Genomic DNA, 20,818 nt, shown 5'->3' with positions numbered 1-20,818 from the left:
CTTGGAATGGCATATAGACCTAGTTGATAAATAAGCTTAGATGATATGAAACTATATTAGATGGTATAACCCTAATGTCTGGATGTAGTGTATATAAGAGCTATTTAGTAAAGGGCTATGAGAAAAATAAATGAAAATAACCTGAATCAAAGATTTTATGATCCTGTACTTAACCCAGGGGGGTTTGGTGGGGTTCCCAAAATGGTGCTTCCTTTTGTGACTGAAGTTCTTAACGAATCAGCAGATGGGGGCCAAAATGTATTGACTCTCATCTTTACTTTCAGAAGACTAAGCTGGAAGATGGTTTACACATGGGACAGTAAACTCTAATATTGATCCATGTTACACAGAGGTACTCACCTAACTACAGACATGGCCAAACATCCAAGGCCGCCTCAAGTGGGTCAGGCCCCCATAAAATAAGTGGCAAGGTGGCAGATGTGACCAGGGAGGAGTGGATGCTCCCTGGGAGTTGCATCTTCCAAGAGGAAAAAAAGAAGGGGCTGCACTGAGCATGCTCGGTTTATACTTGCCCAATTTACCAAGCATATTCACCGATGTCACTCCACTTTCCTTGGACTAGAGTGTGCAAAGAGAGAGAGCATTCAGAAATATTAGAGATATTGAGGCAAAGAGACTGAGACAGATCACCAAACTTAATAAAATAAACTTGAGTAAATGAATGGGGAAAAAATTGGGAAGATTCCACTGGAAAAATATATATAAAGATAGGAAAGTCTGCTCTGAAACCCCTAGGTATTGCTGTTAGAATACTATATTGAGTACCAAAATGAAAACCTTATCAGAGGGCTTGTGTCTCAATCAATGTTTAGTAACACCTCTAAGATCCAGGCCGTTGCCTGAGGGTAGCTGAACAGTCCCAGCGTCATCAGTATGCAGTCATACCCGGCAATAGCCGCACAATTATAAGTTTACAATTGCCCAGTGAAGCACCATGCTGTTAGGACAGTAGAAACAATAGGGGGTGATGTTTACGAGCTCTTCCTGTGTGCCAGGCATGTGCTAAGTGCTGTGTATCTTACTACCCTTGGTCCTGAAGGTACTCCTGTAAGTTAGGCATCAATAGTCTTGTTTTATAACAAGGGAAAGCCAGGCAAAGTAACATACTAAATAAAGTTCATAAAGGTGAAAGTAGCAAAGTCAGGATTTGACCTCAAACTGGCTAACTTATAAACCCGGTGTTCTGCATTTGCCTAAGTAAACACATCTGTAAATTCTGTGGGGCTGGATTACGAGAACTCTAGGTTCTGACTTTCTATGTGTCTATGACCTGACAGTATGAAAAGTTCCTGCTAGTTAAATGCTACCCCAGATCGTCGTTTTTCTTCTTTTCTCTTTTCATTCTTTTCTGTGTTTTTTTTTTTTTCTTTCTCTCCTTGATGGTTCCATTGGGCTAATTGGAAAGGTCTTGCATAAATACAGTAAAAGTCATTATGAGGTTATCCAAAGGACAAAATGGGGAGGAAGCATATGCTACACGTGTAAGATTGTTGTAAGTTTGAATTACATCCTGGTTGGACCTGGTTAGGGCTCAGCAGAGGAAAACATTATATGCCAGGACATTGCTGAATAGATTTTACTTTAAATTCTAAGACATGAAGAAGATAATTTTTAAATGGGAGATAATTATTTCATAAATATGTTTTGGATCTCATAATTTGAAAGACTAATGTCTGAAGAATCATGTAGAATCTGGATCATCATGATTATAGGAAATATTCCAGACAGTTCTTAAAATATGTGTGTATTTCCCCAATTTAACTAATACCGTTCTGGTAGAGGTGTGGATCTTATAGCGTGAAATAGGATATATTGGTTTGTCTAAGCATCACATTTCTTCATCTCTCTGAGCATCAATTTCTTCATCTGTACAAAAGGTTAAATATGTTTCACAGACATACTATGAATGGTCAAGAACAAAGTGTATATTAAAGTGCCTGGTTCAGTACAAGGCTTCTAGCCAATATTAATGATATATTGTATTTAAATCAATGAAGGTACATCATTACATTTCTTCAAATTCTCAGATCATTTTCTTGATAAATGTCGTAATCTTATAAAAGTCTGAAAATAATTGACATTTATTCAGTCATTCAGTTACCAATCATTTTTTGGTGCCTATGAAATGCTAGATGCTGTGTTAGGCTCTATGGACGTAGAGAGTCAAGAAATGTTTTCAAGTTGCTTATGATCAAGTAAAGAGGAAACAAAAAAATAGATAATTACAAAACAGCGTGGAACATCTTTGATAGATGAAATCCCCTGGAAAGAATCCCCAGCTGTAAAAGAAAAATGATCCTAAATCAGATTGGTAAGTGGTGTCTCTCTTTGGCAACTCAGTAGATTTTTACCTTTGGCCAAATCATGTATTGTACTTACATGTGACTCTGACTCTTACAACTTGAAAATACTTGTTTGTGGTATTGAAATGCACCCTGAACTTGGGAACAAAAGAACTAAATTTTAGGTCTGGGTTTGTCATTTAGCAGTTGCCTGAATGGGCAAATCAAAACACATCTGTGAATTTTAGTTTTTTCCTTCTGGAAAACTTATCTTTACATGTGTGTGCGTGTGTGTGTGCGCTATTGTGAATTAAACAAAAGGATTTTTCATTTATGTAACACTTCAAAATGGTTAAGTTTAGAAGGTCAATAATAGTGTTGGGGTTTAGCCATTTGTGAAAGGGCAGGAAAAATCTACAGGGTTGCTTCCTACATAGCAGTGAGCTGAATGGTCACCAAAGGTCAAAGACTGATTATATTTACCATTATTTAATGCCAACTGAGGGCTTAATTCTGTCTCCTGGATCCAAAGGTGGCATTTCAGGCCAAGATGACTAATACAAGGTATGTATGCTGACAGCCCCACAAGTGTCAGACAGGACGCACCTCTGAGCTTAGTCCTCTCTCGTGAGTTCAGATACAAGTCAAAATTCATTCTCAATACTTTTTGCTCTGGGTAGTCACTACCATCCTATCAGAGTTGGCCCTCAGGTTGAAACTCATTTGTCATTCCAGATTCATAATCGGACTCTGCCCAACAGTCTCTGACAGGGCTCAGGGTACCACTTCTTAGTAATCAGCATACTGCCTGGAATCTTGCAGTGAGCTGAAGGAAATATTAGGAGAAAGAAAAATTCTCACATTCCTTCGAAAAACATTCAGAAATTATAATGAAATATGTACTGTGACCACAGAGTGTCTCCAAGTGTCCTCACAGCTGTTGAGCTGCATCCCCAAGCCCCTTAGTTTATTCTGAGTTTTCATTACTTTCTACTACCTGAAGTCATCTGTTTATGAATTTCTAAAAATATACAAGAGTGAAAGCCACTCATAATAGCTTAGCCATTGAGACTGTTTTAAAATACTGAGTGTATATATACACATTTACAATGTGCATGGGTATATGCACATGTGTGTATGTATGTACATACATATATGTAACATATACTACTAGCATTTTGTATTGTTGATGGTATAGCAACCATATTGCTTTTATTTCAATTCCCATTATTCATAGCCGATGTATTAGTCAGCTCGGGTTGCCATGACAAGATACCACACACTGGGCGGCTCAAGCAACAGAAATTTAGTTCTTGGACTAAATCAAGGTGCCAGCAGGGCTGGTGTCTGGTGAGGACTCCCTCCCTGGCTTGCAGATGCTGCCTTCTCACTGTGTCCTCACATGGCCTCTTCTCTGCGCACATGCAGAGGTCTATGAGATTTCGTGTCTTTCTTTTAGGGACAACAGTCCTATTGGATGTAAGGTCCCACTCATATGACTTCACTTAACCTATATGACCCTCTTTATAGAGCCTACCTCCAAGTTGTATAAAAATACAGCTTTTATATGTTGGCTTTGTATCAGCCTTACTAAACTCAGGTATCAGTTTTAGTAGCATTTTTGTCTAAATATAAAATCCTAAGTAGTCCACATATCAGGCTGTCTGCAAAAAGAAGCAGTTTTATTTCTTTGTATTTAATCTGACGGCTTCCACTTCTTGTCTCGGCTTCTTGCACTGGTTAGTATCTCCAGGACATTGATTAGGAGTCCCTGGTTCTTGAATTTAGGGGGAAAGAATTTAGTGTATTTCACAGAGGATGATGTTGGCAGTAGGGTTTTCGTAGTTACCTTTAATCAGAGTGAGAAAGATCTCTCCTGAGTTTGCTGAGAGTTTTTAAGTAAGTGGGTTTTGAATTTTACCACATGCATTTTCTGCACATGCTGAAATGTTCATATGGTTTTTCATTTTACTCAGTTAATAAGGTGATTTTAGCTTATTGATTTTTTTTAATGTTAAACCAATTTACATCTCTGTGATATTTCATGTGGTTTCATCTTTTATTTTTACCAATGTTGCTTTGTCTTGAAGTATTACCATTTTTACATATTGCAGGAGTAGATTTAATGAAATTCTGAAGGATTCTATTCATAAGGGATATTGGCCTTTAGTTTTATTTTCTTATAATGCTTTTGGTTTAAACATCTGTGTAATGTCTGCTTCATAACTTGAGTCGGGAAGTGTCCCATCACTTCAATTTTCTAGAAGAGTTCATGAGCAATTAATCAAGTGATACATATATATATGTATATATATATATACATATATATGTGTGTGTGTGTGTGTGTGTGTGTGTGTGTGTGTGTGTGTGTGTGTGTGTGTGTATAAGTGGTGGATAGTTGAATGATCAGGCCAGTCAGGATGGCCAGTCTCTTGCTTTCTGTACATTCCCTGCTTAACCAGTGCCTGCTTCACCTACACCCTGCTCAGACTCTCCAATCCTCTTAATCGTAGGGCTTAATCAGTGACTACCTGCTTGCTTGCCCCTGTGCCAGCTGCTGGTTTCCTTGATAACTGATGAGCCAACCTGACATCCATCCCCCCTATAAATGGGAGCCTCCTTTCCCCCCAGAGTGAAGACTGCTGCAGTGTCCTTCTGCTGCCTGCCAGACATGGTGGGGTGTTGCTCCAGGACATTGATTTGGACGTGTAAGAGCCCCCTGTCCGTTGAACCATTGATGTCTCTGTTGCTGTCCCTGGGATCCTTTTTCAGCCTCATGGCTGGGCAACTACAGGACTTGCAGGACTGTGGAGGGCAGTCCGACAATAGTATTCAGGCCCAGATGGCTTCACTGGTGAAGATTTCTTTGCAGAGGCTGTTAGCTACCACCTTAGTTTCCTTAATACACATGACTGATAAAGAGACCTTTCTCTCCTTGAGTGATCTTTGGTAGCTTTGTCTTTCAAATAATTTTCCTATCACATCTGAATTACCCAGTGTATTGGCAAAATGTTCACAGTATTCCCTTTCAAATGTCTTTAGGCTCTGTAGAGATGTTCTTTCTATCATTTCTGCTAGTAATACTTTTTATATTTTATCTCTAACTAGTCTGGTTAGAGTTTTATAAATTTTATTTATAGAAACAGTTTTGGGTTTTTTCCCCTCTTGGTTCTCTGCTTTCTTTTTCATCGATTTTGCTCGCTTTTATTATTCCCTGCCTTCTACTTACTTTGAATTTAATTTGCTTTTCATTTTTCTATTTTAAGGTGAAAGATTATATAATTGTGTTGAGAGATACTTTTCCTAGTATAACCACTCAGTGCTATAACTTCTCCTCCAAGCACTGTTGTAGTTGGCTCCCAGACATTTTGATGCATTTTCATTTCTATCCAAGTTAAAGTATTTTCTGATTTTCCTTATGTTTTCATATTGTGTGTTTAGAAGTTATTTTAGTGTATTTAGAAATGATTAATTTAAAATATTTGAAGGGCCTTTCAGATATTGTTGTATTACTGATTTCTAGTTTAATTCCATTGTGTTAACAACAACAACAAAAGCCGGCCTCTTATGATTATAATCCTCTTCAGATTTGGGACTTGCTTTAGAACCAGCAGATTGTCTGAGTAAATATTTTGAGTGCACTTACAAAGAATATGTATCCTGTTCTTATTTGGCGCATTCTGTGAATGCCAGGCTACGTTGGGTGATGGTGCTGGTTAAGTCTCCTATATTGTTAGTTAAGTTTCTGTCTGCTTTTTCTATCAGTTGTTGAGGAGTGTTCATCTCTAGCAATAATTGTAGGTTTGTCTATTTCACCTTTTACTTTTCTCAGTGTTGCTTTGTTTTTTTAAGTTCTGTTACTAGATGCATACAAAAATTGGATTATGTCCTTAACAAATGTATCCTTTGATCATAGTGGAGTATTACCTTTTAATATTAGTTTATTGATCAGATTTGTCGCCTAACAGTCTTTAGGAATACAAAACTCAAAGGGTTAGTTTTAATGGAGGGGAAAAAATATTAATTAGCCTTCTTCAACTACCACAGAGAAGCAATTCATTATTAGTTGAAAGAGGCCTAAACATGAAGGTATAGGAAGGTGTGACATGAAGGCAGTTATCCTAGAACACAGACTCTTTCCTACTTAAACGAGTTTCCACGGAGACACTTTTTCTGTAGGGCACTTCTAAGGTTTTCCACTAGAATGTCCTTCCATGGCGTAGGGACGTGGTCTGTCTCATTTATCACTGTATGCCCAGCATCTAGAAGAGTGCCTGGCACATAGTAAGTACTCAATAATTATTCAGTAACAGGAAATCTTAGACCCCTTACAATGGCATTCAGGGTCTTTCGCAGTGAGCCTTTGCCTCATTTATCACCACCTTTGGCCTTGTGAATCCTATGAGTGAACCCTTGTGAAGGCTATGAGATGAGAAAGAGTTGGAAGAAGTTGTGAATATCAGATCTTCAAAGACAGAGCTGCAAACAAAGGTAGATTGAAAATCTGCATGCCAGAAAAATACAGGTCAAAATTTTAGATACCAGATAGGAATAGTATTAAGTGTTTGTTTTAGGAGAAATGTCAATGCAGAGTCAGTGCAGTGAAATCCATTTGGGGTCTCTTTGAGATCAAGAAGTAAAGGAAAAATTAGGTGTATGTTAACAGTTGGGATGTAGGAAGGGGCACGTGATTTCCTTTGACATTGTTTGTGGGCAATGTCACTTTTATTGAAGGCCCAGGCTTGTCTCCAATAGACTATTAATGCACCTTACAGGCTCCAGGTGGTCTTCTGTTTTTCTGGGGTGGGGTGGTGGTATGAACTGAGGAAGGATAAGGATAAAGAAAAGAGATGGCAAGACACCCTAGAGGAATAATTGGCATTAGATTAATAGAAAAAACTAGTCTGTTCTATTATTTCTATGATGTTGTCAAAGTACATAAAAGCAAGTTCTAGCAAGTAAAATGGTGAAACTAACATTGATTTGAAAATAGAATGGAACTAAGGGTAAATTTCTTTCAGCATTTTTTGTCATTTTGGTATATCCATAAAATGTATTGAAACAAAATGTGCAACAAAGCTATTTTGAGGAAAACTGTTGCACAGTTACAAAACTCCCTTTTGGTGTATATATTTTTTGAAAAAGCAAAGAAGGGAAAAATATACATGTATACACACACATAAATACTTACACACACACACACACACACACACACACACATATACTTTGTATTGGAAAGTGTGAGTTCCAGCCACCAACACCATGACACACAGAAAAGTGCCCTTAATTTGGCTCCATTTGTTGTCCGGCACCTCTCCACCCTCCCTGTCCTGATCCTGAGAGCAGTGACTCCTCCAGTCCTCTAGGCTGTACGCTCCTTGACGACACACTCTGTCTCTTCATCTTTGTAATCATTACACCTGTCAGTGTAGGTATTCAGTAAATACATGATGAATGATATTGAGAGGAGTGGAATTAAATAAATACCATTTGAGGACTCTAAATGAAAAACATGTTCCTGAAAAACAAAACTGGGAAATATGGCCCAACATACAGTCATTTACTGCTTGACAGTGAAAAATAATGCATTAAATTTGTGTTTTCTACTGTGGGTAGAACTAGCATATCTAAAATATATGTAACTAAAGAATGCCTTAATGAATGCAGTTGCACCGTTAGACAAAAAAGACTATTTCATTCTAGAAGTGCAAAATAGTAACAGACTTTAAGTAAAACAATAGTGTCCAAGGTTACAACGTGTAGTTGACCTTCTTTATAAGCTAGTCTTTCATATAAAACTGAGATGTAATTCACTTTCATTTAATCTAGTTTTTCCAGAATTGTGAAATGCTCTCTAGACCTTATTTTTTCCTACTTTAAATGGGAACGTGTATGATTTGTTCTGCTGTTCTCTCTCCCCTCCCCCATCCCAGCACAGTGCCACCCAGCCCCTTCTCTCAGCTGGCAAGCACAGGCCCCAGATGCCAACTGTGGAAGATATTTTATCTGCTGCATCTGGTTCCTTAGCAGATTCGACAGGCCTCTGTGCTGGCAGCCTCAGAAATGCCTTTGGGCTTGTCACATGGTGAAAACTCCCAACTGGCGGTCTGAATTGCCAACCACGCTTTGGCTCATTGGAGAAAAGGGAGAAATAGCACTTTTTGTCCACCTACCGATAGCCTCTTGTGTAAGTGATCAATGGCTTCTGATCTGAAAAATCTTCCCGAAGGGCAGCCCAGACTTGGGATTAGATTTCATCCTCTTAATACAAACTTGTAAGTAGTACATGACTGAGTTTTGATTCCTTAGTCAGAGTGAAAATCCCTAGCAATTTGGATTTCAGGATGTCTATTCTGAAACTGAATTCAGAAAGCATCAGCAGTTTAGAATTGGAAGAAAAATTAAGGGTCAGCTAATCCACCCCCTTAATTTATCTGATGGAGAAACTCAGGCTCTGAAAACATACAGGGTTTTGGCCAAGGTACCAAGCAGGACAAAGGAAGAGATTGATCCTGGGGGAATGCTGAGGGTGGGGTGGGGAAGTACGAAAGCAAGTGAGAGCAGGAAGTGTGCTTGTAAATGGCAGACTGGAAAAAACCGCTGGAGATGGTGTGGCGCAGTGTAGCGAGGTGTGAGCCTGGCAGACAGGGAGATCCGACTCTGGGCTAAGTCTGACACTGCTGAAGCCCACACAGGTTGGATGTGGCAAACTCTCTGTTCTCTTTTAAGCCCAAGTTCCTTCATCTGGAAAAAAAAAAAAAAAAAAAAGGAGTTAATCACAGATACTAACTTATTTGGTTGTTTTGAGGATTCACAGAGATAATGTATAATGTATCTGACAAGAATTAGCAATAAATGCTCATGTTTTTCCAATAAATATTGAGAGGTTATCATGCATTGGACATGATGCTGAACACTTGATAAATTATGATTATTAGTGTAGTTGATGAAATCACTAAACGAGGACAGGTTTGTAAAACTAGGACAAGAGAGTGAATTGTCCGAGTGGTTTCCTATTGCGAAGCATGCAGGCAGCAGCGAGGGAGAGCAGCCTCACACACACACATCTACTGCTTCCACGATGTTCCAGTTCCCTCGGCTGCAGTGAGTTCTGGTTTCCAGCAGGGGACATCCACGGCCCAGACAAGGGAAACCCTGGGCCTCAGATGATGATGAATGAAAATGATAAAGCCCAGAGACAAGACTGAGACTGGCCTGTTATGATACTCATTCCATAAAAACCAAAGTTCTGGAAGGGATGAACCCCCACAATTTTCTTGAGCACTGAGCTTACAGGAATCTCAGCGAATTTCAGCTTCTCTTAATCCTTTATTTACAAGTGAGGGCCCTGAGAAAGACTTATGTTTATGTTCGTAGGGAATAATTCTCTTTTGCCCAGGGCAGGTCAGAAGGGCTGGGTCTTGGTGACTAGCTCACACAAGGTCATCTTGGGAAAACGCATCTTGAGAAGTCCTGTAGGGCTTGGGGTACGTATTGGCTGGTGTATGGACCCTAGAGCTGATTTATGTTTCTTCAGGAGCCACAGAGGCAATGACTATATGGTAAATGTGTTTCAGGGCAGTGGTATGCTGACAAATAGTTAACAACCAGCAATCAGAGAAGAAAAAAGGTGTGCCTCTGTGTGTGTGTATATATAAAAGTTTACTACACATTTTGCTGATATACAGGATGTATCCCACATAATTTAGATATAAAATACAAGAATCTTTATTATAAATTCTGTATAGCCAATTGATTCTCACAGAATACTTTGGCTGATTTTTGCTGAACTCTTGTATCCACAGCCAAACTATTTTTTTTGCAGTTCAATCATGATTTGACAATCAGACTGCAAATATATGCTTGATTTCTTTCTGGTTCAGCAAAGAAGTCATTCACCTCGTTGCAGAATGAGTGGTGACATGAGTGTTGGTTGATATTTTCATTTGTGTTAACAAGGAGAACAAAAATGAAACAACAAAGACGTGTTGAAACTTCATATGTTTATTAATGGATGATCTAAATCTTTGCTAAATCCTCTAATAGTATTGGAATACCAAGAAGTATTTCCTCGATTATTTGTGTTTACAGTGTAATAGAAACAGCATGCTTTTGTGTTTAATCTTCCTTAGTAACCTATCAATTCAAGTCTAGAAAAATCAACAAAACAATAAATCAAGACTTGATTTATAGCATTCATCAATTCCATGGTGTAAATACTCCCAGCATAGATTTCAAGCTATCAAGGCAGAGTCACTGAACAGAGTTGGGAAGAAATATACATAGTACATCATTATATAGTATTTCTACTGTACAGTTATAATAGACATAAATAACCATAAGCACAGAGAGGGTAATGAAATGTAAAATCATTAGAAAAACGAATATTAAGTGTTCACCTTTTATTCATAAAATCAGAATGTCTTGTATAATCCTATTTTTAAAAATGAGCCTACCGTGCATAGTATTTAGTACACAGTAGCACTTAATATAGAATTATAAGGAAAAGAGCAACCAAGAGCCAGAGAGGCATTTCGAAAAATACTGTACCTAAAATGTTTTTTTTAAATTATTGAGCAATTGTCATATGAAAACCACTGTGCTAAAAGCCTTTACATGAGTTAAATCATAATTCTCACAATAATTATTAAGGGTATATATATGTATTATTTCCCCCAGATGAGAATCTCTGTCTAACAGATGGGAATCTGAGGCTCAGAGAAGGAAAGTGACTTGTCCAAATTCCCCCAGCAAGCAAGTGGGAGGGCTGGAATAAGAAAACAGTCGACTTTAATGATTATGCAACAAACAAAGCAGTGACAGTAACAAAATGTCAGTCTGGAAAAAAAAAAAAATTGGTCTGGGAAGAACCCTGAACTTGAAAGTGAAATCCAGCTGTGACTTGCTGTGTGAATTTGAACAAATCATCCCACTTCTCGAAATTTGCTACATAGCAGAGGCTGTGAAATGTTCCCCATTCCATTTTAAAGCTGGGACATAGAGGCAGGATGAGGTGCTATGGAAAATAGCACTATCCAGCTTTGCCAAATTCTGGTTTTTAGAAATAATCACAGCTGAAATCAACCACTGTGTCCAAACCTCATTCACCCCATCCTCCCACCCTTTGTCCTTGTACTCTTCATCCCAGCAGTATATCTCAGATTACAGCAAAAGGACGAAGAGGCTAAAGTCTTTGTTCAATTTAAAGATCTATAGTCAAGGTGTAAGATCAAAAAATTTGGTCCATTTTCCTTGACTATGTGACGGTTCCACAGTCAGGGAGACATGGGCAGAAGTCAAATCAGCAGATTTGACATGTTGAGTCTTTGGGAGCAAATATCCTATGGTTGCTGATGCTAGAGAGCAGCACAAAGCCATGTGAGGGCTTTCTAGGATAGCCTTCTCTGTTTGAGAAATTACGGTGTATCATTTAGAAGATAACAGAATCTTCTCATCGTGGTCAGGAGAGAATGATCTGCTTACAACATCTAGATCATCGACCATCACCTAGCAACATACGACCTCCTAGGCTGTTCATCCACAGAGACAACCTTCTTCACCCATTTCCAACAGTCCAAAGCACTGTAAACCACTATAATCTAGTTGGGGGCCCTGGACATAGAAGGATGACCTGTGCCAGGGCCAAGTAGGACTGAACAGGAGCAGCCTGAGCTCTGCTGAGCTCTATTAGGAGCCCAGATATTGGTGGAACACATCTCCCACCCCTCAGCTGAGCCCCACCTCTCATCTAGCACCCTATTCTCTGGTACCATGTGTATCCCTTCAGATGTCTTTACTCCCATATGCTTTCTGGACATGCCTTGATCACAGCACTTCTTAATTTATGTGCTTTCTTCCCCAGTAGACTGAGCTAATTCAGAGAACTGTCCATGTCTTAATTTATATTATATTAGTAGAACTCAGCACATTGAAATATAGAAGGTATTAAAAGTATATATAGAATAAATGAATAAATGCTATGAGGTAGACATACAATCGTCAATCTACTTCTGGATATTTATCCAAAGGAAATAAACACTAATTTAAAAACATACATGCACCCCAATGTTCATTTCAGCATTATTTACAATAGCCAAGACATAGAAGCAAATAAATTGCCCATCGATGGATGAAAGGATAAAAAAGTGACACATTATATATAATGGAATACTATTCACAATAAAGAATGAAATCTTGCCATTTGCAACAATATAAATGGATCTTGAGACATTATGCTAGGTGAAATAAGTCATACAGAGAAAGACAAATACTGTATGATCTCACTCATATGTGGAGTTTAAAGAAAAACACAAAACCAAGTTCATAGATACAGAGAACAGGTTCCTGGTTACCAGAAGCAGGAGATGGGATGGGAGTTAAATGGATGAAGGTGGTCAAGACGTACAAATTTCCAGTTATAAACTAAGTCATGGGGATGTAAAATGTATAGCATAGTAAATATAGGTAATACTAGTATATTGTATACCCCAAAGCTGCTAAGAAAATAGATCTTAAAAGTTCTTATCGTAAGAAAAATTTGTAAGTATGCATAGTGATGGATGTGTAACTAGACTTATTGTGATTATATAATAATACATAAATATCAAATCGTGTTGTACCTTGAAACTAATATACTACTGTTACATGTCAACTATACATTTAATAAAAAAGCTTTATAGGTAGGAATTTTTTTAATAGTGTACTCTTAACAAATGATGAAGTTGAAGCCTAGAGGAGATGTGAATTTCTCAAGAGTGGCTAGTTAGAGTTAAAGAATGTCCCAAATTCCAAGTAATACGATTCCCGTTTCAATACCCATGTTTCCACACTCTGTTAACTTGGTAAGTTGATATCGGTTAAATTGTTCTAATACTATTCTTTACAAGTTCCTCAACAGTGAAATATGACATGATTAATTTTTTAATGCTTAGGCTGAATGTCAGAATTTTCAGACAAGAATTCTGGAAACCAGATGGAGAGAGCTACTCAGTTAAGAGGGATAGAAGATTTCAGTAAGACCTTAATTCTTTCTGCCAAAAGCATGTATGAGTTATTTAAGGATGGGCAGGGGTGGGGTAGGCAGGCAGGACTTGTGTGTATACGTTGGGTTATTAGGCAACGAAAGTATGGGGTGTGTTGGTTGGTGCTTCCATTCTTCAAACTCCCTGAAAAAATGTTTTAAGATAAAATGCTCTAGTTATAGGCTTGGAGGCTCAACAAATAGGCCTATCCATTCTGATTTTAAATCACACCATGTCTATTGTGAATCTAGGTTCATGTTCCTAGGTCTATAGATGTAATGAGAGTTCATTTGCCATGTATTTATGTTTCTAAAAAGATTGAAATTTAAATTCTTTTGGAGGAGAAAAACTGTATTTTAAAGTACTTCCAAGGATGAGTCCATGGAAAAGAATAGATTCGCACAATTTCTTGCAGCTCAATATTTATAACCGTGGCAGGTAACTCTTTATTTGTCAAGATGCTGCCTGAAGGGCTTGTATAGCAGAAAACAGTGCTGGGATTTTTCTAGTTTTTAGAGATACTGCTGCATATCCCAAGTTAGTCCTTTAGTCAGCGATATTATGACTTTGACCACAATATTTCCATTCTTTGAGCCAAATAATTCATATTTGGATGAACATGATAATAACAGCTAACATTTATTGAGTGGATGTTTGATCTTGGCATTATGCTAGCCATTCTACATTTGATTTAATCTCCATCCCAAGCCTATGTAGTGATTAGTATTTTGACAGTTTTATAGGTGAAAAAACTGAAGTTTTAAGAGCTTAAGCCACTTATTCAAAGTCACACAATGTTACAGAGCTGGACCTGTCCCAGGGTTCTCTTGACTGTGGGTCTTCAGTATTCTTACCACATTTCAATACTAGTCTAGAAAGCCAGAATTCAGACTCTAGGCTTTGTCTTGTTGAAATGTACTGAAGAGGGCATCTGCTGGCATAGAAAGATAAAACCTGGAATTCACTATCTGCATGGCTTAGAAAATTAGGTCAATTATTTGAGTCTTAATTTTCTTTTGTTTATAAAGTTTAATGATGTACATCTCCCAAGGCTGAAGGATTAAATGAGAAATTGGGTAAATGTCTAGCATATAATTTTCCATAATATGTAATTTCCTTTTATAATCTAAGTTCTTAATATTACATTCTGGTTTTTGTTGTTGTTGTTGTTCCATTTTAACTAGAGTGAGAGAGCAAGCAGTGGTCAGCAACTAAGAGCACTCTTCCTACAGCCTCTTCTCTCCACCGCTAGCCTCCTCTTTGCACACACACACACACCACAGCTCTCTGTGATCTAGTTCCAGGTATGTCACTTACCCTTTTTTCTTACCTGTGTGTAGAGTTGCACAATTTCTCTAGGGAAGAAATGCTGTGAATCATTTTAATTGTGGGAAAATAAGCTCCAGGTCAATGATCTAGAAAGTAGAGTTATGAGGGTAGGGGAAAACAATTTATCTCAACAATAAACTAAGAAGAATTTGGGGTAGTCAGATGAGAAAGGAGAAGAGAAAGAGAAAAAGATGAAGGGGCTAAGAAGTGACATGGAAAAAAAAAAAAGCTGAAATGATGGAGAGAGCCAAAATTTTAGAGGTAGACACCTGAGGGTGAAATACAGCCATTGAGAAATTCTCAGTTTTGGGTAGGGCTCAAAGACTTCAAAAGTAGAGAGATCTTCTTCCGATCCAAGATAAGGGAGTACACGGAACGTTGGCTTCCTTATCCAAGATAAGGGAGTACACGGAACGTGGCTTAAAACTTACCCCATTGAGATTAAATACAGCTGTCCAAAAAGGAACAAATCCATTATAGCAAGGGAAAATGGAACAGAGTATTTCAGTGCATTTCTGAAAGGAGAAAAACTGGCAGAAGTTTGGTTATGGCAGCAAATAGAGATGCTACTGCTTAGAATATGGTATGCTGGGATTACAAATGAAGTGTGCAGCTAGACTGGTCAGGTGATCACCAATCACATTTCTACTTTCTAGCATATTGGAAGGTTGTTTCCATTTCCTTTGTGGTTAAATTTGGGTCATTGACTGGATTCTTAACAAGAGAACGTGGGCAGAAGTGATATTTGCTGCTTTCCAGCCTGACCCTGAAGTGCCTTGAGCAATTCTCCATGGACTCTTGCTTTCTCACTGTCTGAGTACAGAAATTTCTCCAGAGGGTTACAGATCTAATTGTACAGTAGCAAAGGAAACCCTTATGTATTACTCAAGCCTTCTAGTTTTAAACATCAGTACACAACCAAGGGCCAAAAGATAAGAATCAGTTACATGAAAAGGCCAATCAGAATGAGCAACGTGCTGAATCACGTATTAAGATAAATATAAGAAAGATTATACTTATTTATGCTTTTTTTTAGATGGTGAGGATAACTTGGTGAAAAAAGACAAGGTATCTGTCCTCCCAGAGTCCAATTTTCAACAGGTAATATTAAAAAAGGAACACAGGAAAAATCAATAAATATAATTTTCCAGAGAGGTAAATTCTCTGAAAAACAAAACAAAACAAAACAGGTAATGATTCAGAGATCCACTGAAAGAGGGATACTTGTCATCAGGGAAAGTGTTATTGTTCAGGTGATTATTAAGTTGAAAGTTTAATGAAAAGGAGCCAGTCATGCAAAAATCTTGGGACACCATATTTTGGAAGAGAGGTCAAGTAGTGCAAAGTTCATGGAGCAAGGAAGAACTTGATATGTTCAAGAAACAGAGAAGGGCATAGATTTGATAGAAAGATGTAATTTTGGGGGCATTCCTCAAAGACCCCAACATAACATACATCTTGTTTTATTAGAGTGTACTAAATGAAATCAACAACTGATACCTGATTTACTTTTGGGAAATCTTGGCTCCCAGACTGAGAAGAGTCCTTAATAAAATATCTTGTTTTACTTAACCCATTACAGACAAAGAAACAGAGACCCAGAAAGGGGTGAGGAATTATGCATGGTCATCCAGCCTGTTAGCAAAATGAGGTAGAAAATCTTCAAGAAGTAATTAGATCTCCAGCAGAAATTCTTCAGCTCTGTTTCCTAAACTTGGATAATCATAACTTGAAGAACTAAATAAAACACCAGATACATCAGTCCCGCTCTAGGTGATGCCAACTTAGACGCTTTGGCGTGGTATCCAGGAATCTACATTTTAAAATAAATTCAGGTGGTTTTTAAGAACTGTGAAGACACAGTGGAGAGAGCCATGAGCTTGCACTCAGAAAACCTAGGCTCTTATTCCAACTCCCCCATTGGCTAAGAGTGTGACAACATCTCTAAGCCTGTGTTTCATCATACTCATAATGGGGATAATGCCAGCCTAGCCTATATTGTATTTATAGGAGAACCATTGTCCCCCATTTTCTCATGATTTTGATAAAGAGAGTTTAGTAAGTAAAAGCTCTGACTATGATAAATGTTTACACATAGACTATAAAGTGCTGTCACTTTGAATCTCGTTGTCTTTTCTATTCGGATGAACAAAGCTTACTCAGTTCCCAATGTAACCCTGGTTCTTCTCTCTCTACCCCCGTTCCTTCTATACCACTGTTAATTGCCTCTCTTGATAATATTTTATCAACTATTTAGTTTATTTTTAAATAAAACTCATTCAGAAGTATTCATTTGTCAGTGGAGATACTAGTTGAGCTACAGTTCAGGCAAAGAAATGCGAGGCATGGACAGTTACAATTTCACACTATGCTAAAATAAGAGTCAAAAATAAAATCTCAGGTTTACACTATGATTCTTTAAAAGGAGATTTTGTTCTCCTTAAAGGGAAATAATTTTAGAAGATGCTGCCTCCCCTCTCCCCTACCCTTTCCAAGTTTCCCTCCAGGATATATGAACTACTGTTTAAGAGCTAAACTTTTCCCCAGGGCATCATAGATTCCCGCAGAACTCCAGGCTGATAAGAGTGGTGCAAAGTCAAATCAGCACAAATGAAGCCGACCAATCTTCTTCCATTACCTAAACAAGTGAAAAGGGCAAAAAAGTCAACCTGGCTTAAGACTATGGAGGCGTCTGAGTCTGGGACAAAAAATAACAACCATTTTCATTACCTATGCCAACCCCAAACAGATGACAGCATCTACTTCAGGGCTGTTCAGAAAAGAAACTTGAGGCTGTTAAGGGCTTCGCCATAAAGAGAATCCCGTTTGGTGAGAAACAATCTACCAGGGACCTGGAGAGGGGTGAGGTTGTGATGTGCCAGAGATGTGCTGTCTGGAGTGGGAGGACTGTGCTAGACATGTGTTACAAGTCAGAAGAATTCCACTCTTTAAAGGAGGTGTAATTGACATGTAACATTAATAGTTTCAGTTGTACAGAATGATGATTTGATGTTTGTATATATTGCAAAATAGTCGCCATTGGTAAGTCTAGCATCCATCCCTGTACATAATTACAAAAAAATTGTGTTTTTTAACTTTTTTTTATTGCGTTATAGTCATTTTATAATGTGTCAAATTCCAGTGTAGAGCACAATTTTTCAGTTATACATGAACATGCATATATTCATTGTCACATTTTTTTCTGCTGTGAGCTACCACAGGATCTTGTATGTATTTCCCTGTGCTATACAGTATAACCTTGTTTATCAGTTCTGCATATTTGTTTTCTTGTGATGAGGACTTTTAAGATCAATTCTCATAATTTTCAAACATACGATACAGTATTACTAATTTTTGTCACCATGTTGTATATTACATCCACATGAATTTTACAACTGGAAGTTTGTACCTTTTGACCCTCTTCACCCATTTTGCCCACTCCCTACCCCTGCCTCTAGCAAACACCAGTCTGTTCTATGAGCTCCTTGTTTATTTTTTTTAATAACTTCCACATATAAGTGATCATACAATATTTGTCTTTCTCTGACTTATTTTACTTAGAATAGTACCCTCAAGGTCCACCCAGTTGTTGCAAGATTTTATGGCTGAATAGTATTCAACTGTGTATATATACCACAATTTCTTTATCTGTTCGTCCAACAATAGATGCTTAGGTTGCTTCCATGTCTTGGCTATTGTATGTAGTGCTGCAATGAACATGGGGGACAAAAATCTTTTTCAATTAGTGTTTTTGTTTTCTTTGGATAAGTACCCAGCAGTGGAATTGCTGGATCATGTGGTAGTTCTGCTTTTAATTGTTTTTTAGATCCTTTTCTTTTCCACTTTTTTTTCAATTCTTATTTTTTATTGAAGTTTAGTCAGTTTACAATGTTAGTTTCAGCTGTACAGCAAAGAGATTCAGTTATACATATACATACATATATAATTTTTCAGGTTGTTTTTCATTATGGCTCATTACAAGAAATTGAATATAGTTCCCTGTGCTATCCAGGAGGTCCTTGTTTATCTATTTCATATATAGTAATGTGTATCTGTTAACCCCAAACTCCTAATCTATCCCTCCCCACCTTTCCCTCTTGGTAACCACAGTTTGTTTTCTATATTTATGAGTCTATTTCTGGTTTGTAAGTAAAATTTGTAATTTTTAAAAAATATTTTGAACTTTCGTACTATTTTTATAGCAGTTGAACCAATTTACATTCCTACTAACAGTGCACAAGAATTTCCTTTTCTCCACATCCTTGCCAACACATATTTCTTGTCTTTTTGATAGTAACCATTCTAACAGGTGTGAGGTGATACCCTATTGTGGTTTCAGTTTGCATTTCCCTGGTCTAGTGATTTTGAATATCTTTTCATGTATCTCTTGGCCATCTGTATATCTTCTTTGGAAAAATGTCTATTCAGGTCTTCTGCCTGATTTTTATTGAAGTTCATTTTTTTTTTTTTGCTATTCTTATATGAGTTCTGTGTATATATTGTATGTTGACCCCCTAATCAAATATATGATGTATAAATATTTTCTCCCATTCAGTAGGGAAAATAAATGTCCCATTCATTTTGTTGTCAGTTTCCTTTGCTGTGCAGAGCTTTTAAATTTGATGCAGTTCTCTTTACTTTGTTACCTTTGCTTTTGGATTCAGATCCAAAAACTCATTGCCAAGACTGATGTTGAGAAGCTCACCACCTGTTTTGTTTTAGGAGTTTTATGATTTCAGGTCTCACATTCAAGTCTTTAACTTATTTTGTGTTAATTTTTGTATATGGTGTAATATATTAACCTAATATCATTCTTTTGCATGTGGCTGTCCAATTTTCCCAACATTATTTATTGAAGAGACAGTCATTCCTCACTGTGTATTCTTGTTCTTTTGTCATAGATTGACCATATATTCATGGATTTATTTCTCATTTCTCTATTCTATTTCATTGATCTATGTGTCTGTTTTTATGCCAATATACGGTTCTGATTACTATAAACTTGTTATATCATTTGAAGTTGAGGAACATGATGCCTCCAGTTTTATTTTTCTTTCCTAAGATTGCTCTGACTCTTCTGGATCTTTTGTGTTTCCATACAAATTTTAGGATTTTTGTTCTATTTCTGTGAAAAAAAAAAAAAGCCATTGGAGTTCTGATAGAAATTACACTGAATCTGTAGTTTACTTTGGGTAATATGTACATTTTAACAATATTTTAACAAGATTGATTATTCCAACCAAGAAGTGTGGAAGATCTTTCCCTTTATTTGTGTCTTCAATTTCTTTCATTGTCTTATAGTTTTTAGTGTACAGGTCTTTCAGCTCTTTAGTTAAACTTATTTCTAGGTATTATTTTTAATGAAACTGTAAATGAGGTTTTCTTAATTTTTGTCTTGATAGCTCATTATTGCTGTATAGAAATGCAACAATTTTTATATATTAACTTTGTATCCTGCAACTTTACTGAATTTGCTTATTCTACAAGTTTTCTGGTGGAGTCTTTAGATATTTCTACATATACTATCAAGTCATCTGTAAATAGTGACAGTTTTACTGCTTCCTTTCCAATTTGGATGCCTTTTATTTATTTTTCTTATTTAATTGCTGTGGCTAGGACTTGCAATACTATATTGAATAAAGGTAGTGAGTCTGGACATCCTTGTCTCATTTCTGATCTTACTGGAAAAGCTTTCAGGTTTTCCATGGTAAGTATGATTTAGCTGTAGGCTTATGATATATGGTCTTTATTATGTTGAGATATATTCCCTTTATACCCACTTTGTTGAGAGTTTTTATCATAAATGAATGTTGAATAAGAAGGTCTTGATTCTTGGCTTGGTTAAGACAATTACTAACTTCGTGATCTCAGCTAGACAAAAAACTCCTTCTCACTTCTGAAAGTGAGCTGTTTAGTATCTCCCTGAGCAAATGAATGGACAGTGGGTGTGGTAAAATGACTACAATTATAATAAATGGGATTGGCATTTCTTTTATATTTTACTTTATACTTTTTTGATTGCTGGTAAAATTGAGTTTTTTCTTTAAAGGTTGTTTCCAAATTGACCCATAAGACCTGGTACTTCACCCACGTTAGCACCCAGACCTTAAATAAAATTTGGAGCATGCTCTGGCTTTCCCTCTCTGCCACAATGTCTGTCCCTAC

This window comes from Camelus bactrianus, chromosome 13, assembly GCF_048773025.1.
Source record: "Camelus bactrianus isolate YW-2024 breed Bactrian camel chromosome 13, ASM4877302v1, whole genome shotgun sequence".
NCBI classification, from domain to species: domain Eukaryota; kingdom Metazoa; phylum Chordata; class Mammalia; order Artiodactyla; family Camelidae; genus Camelus; species Camelus bactrianus.
Note: the sequence above shows the minus strand (reverse complement) of the source record.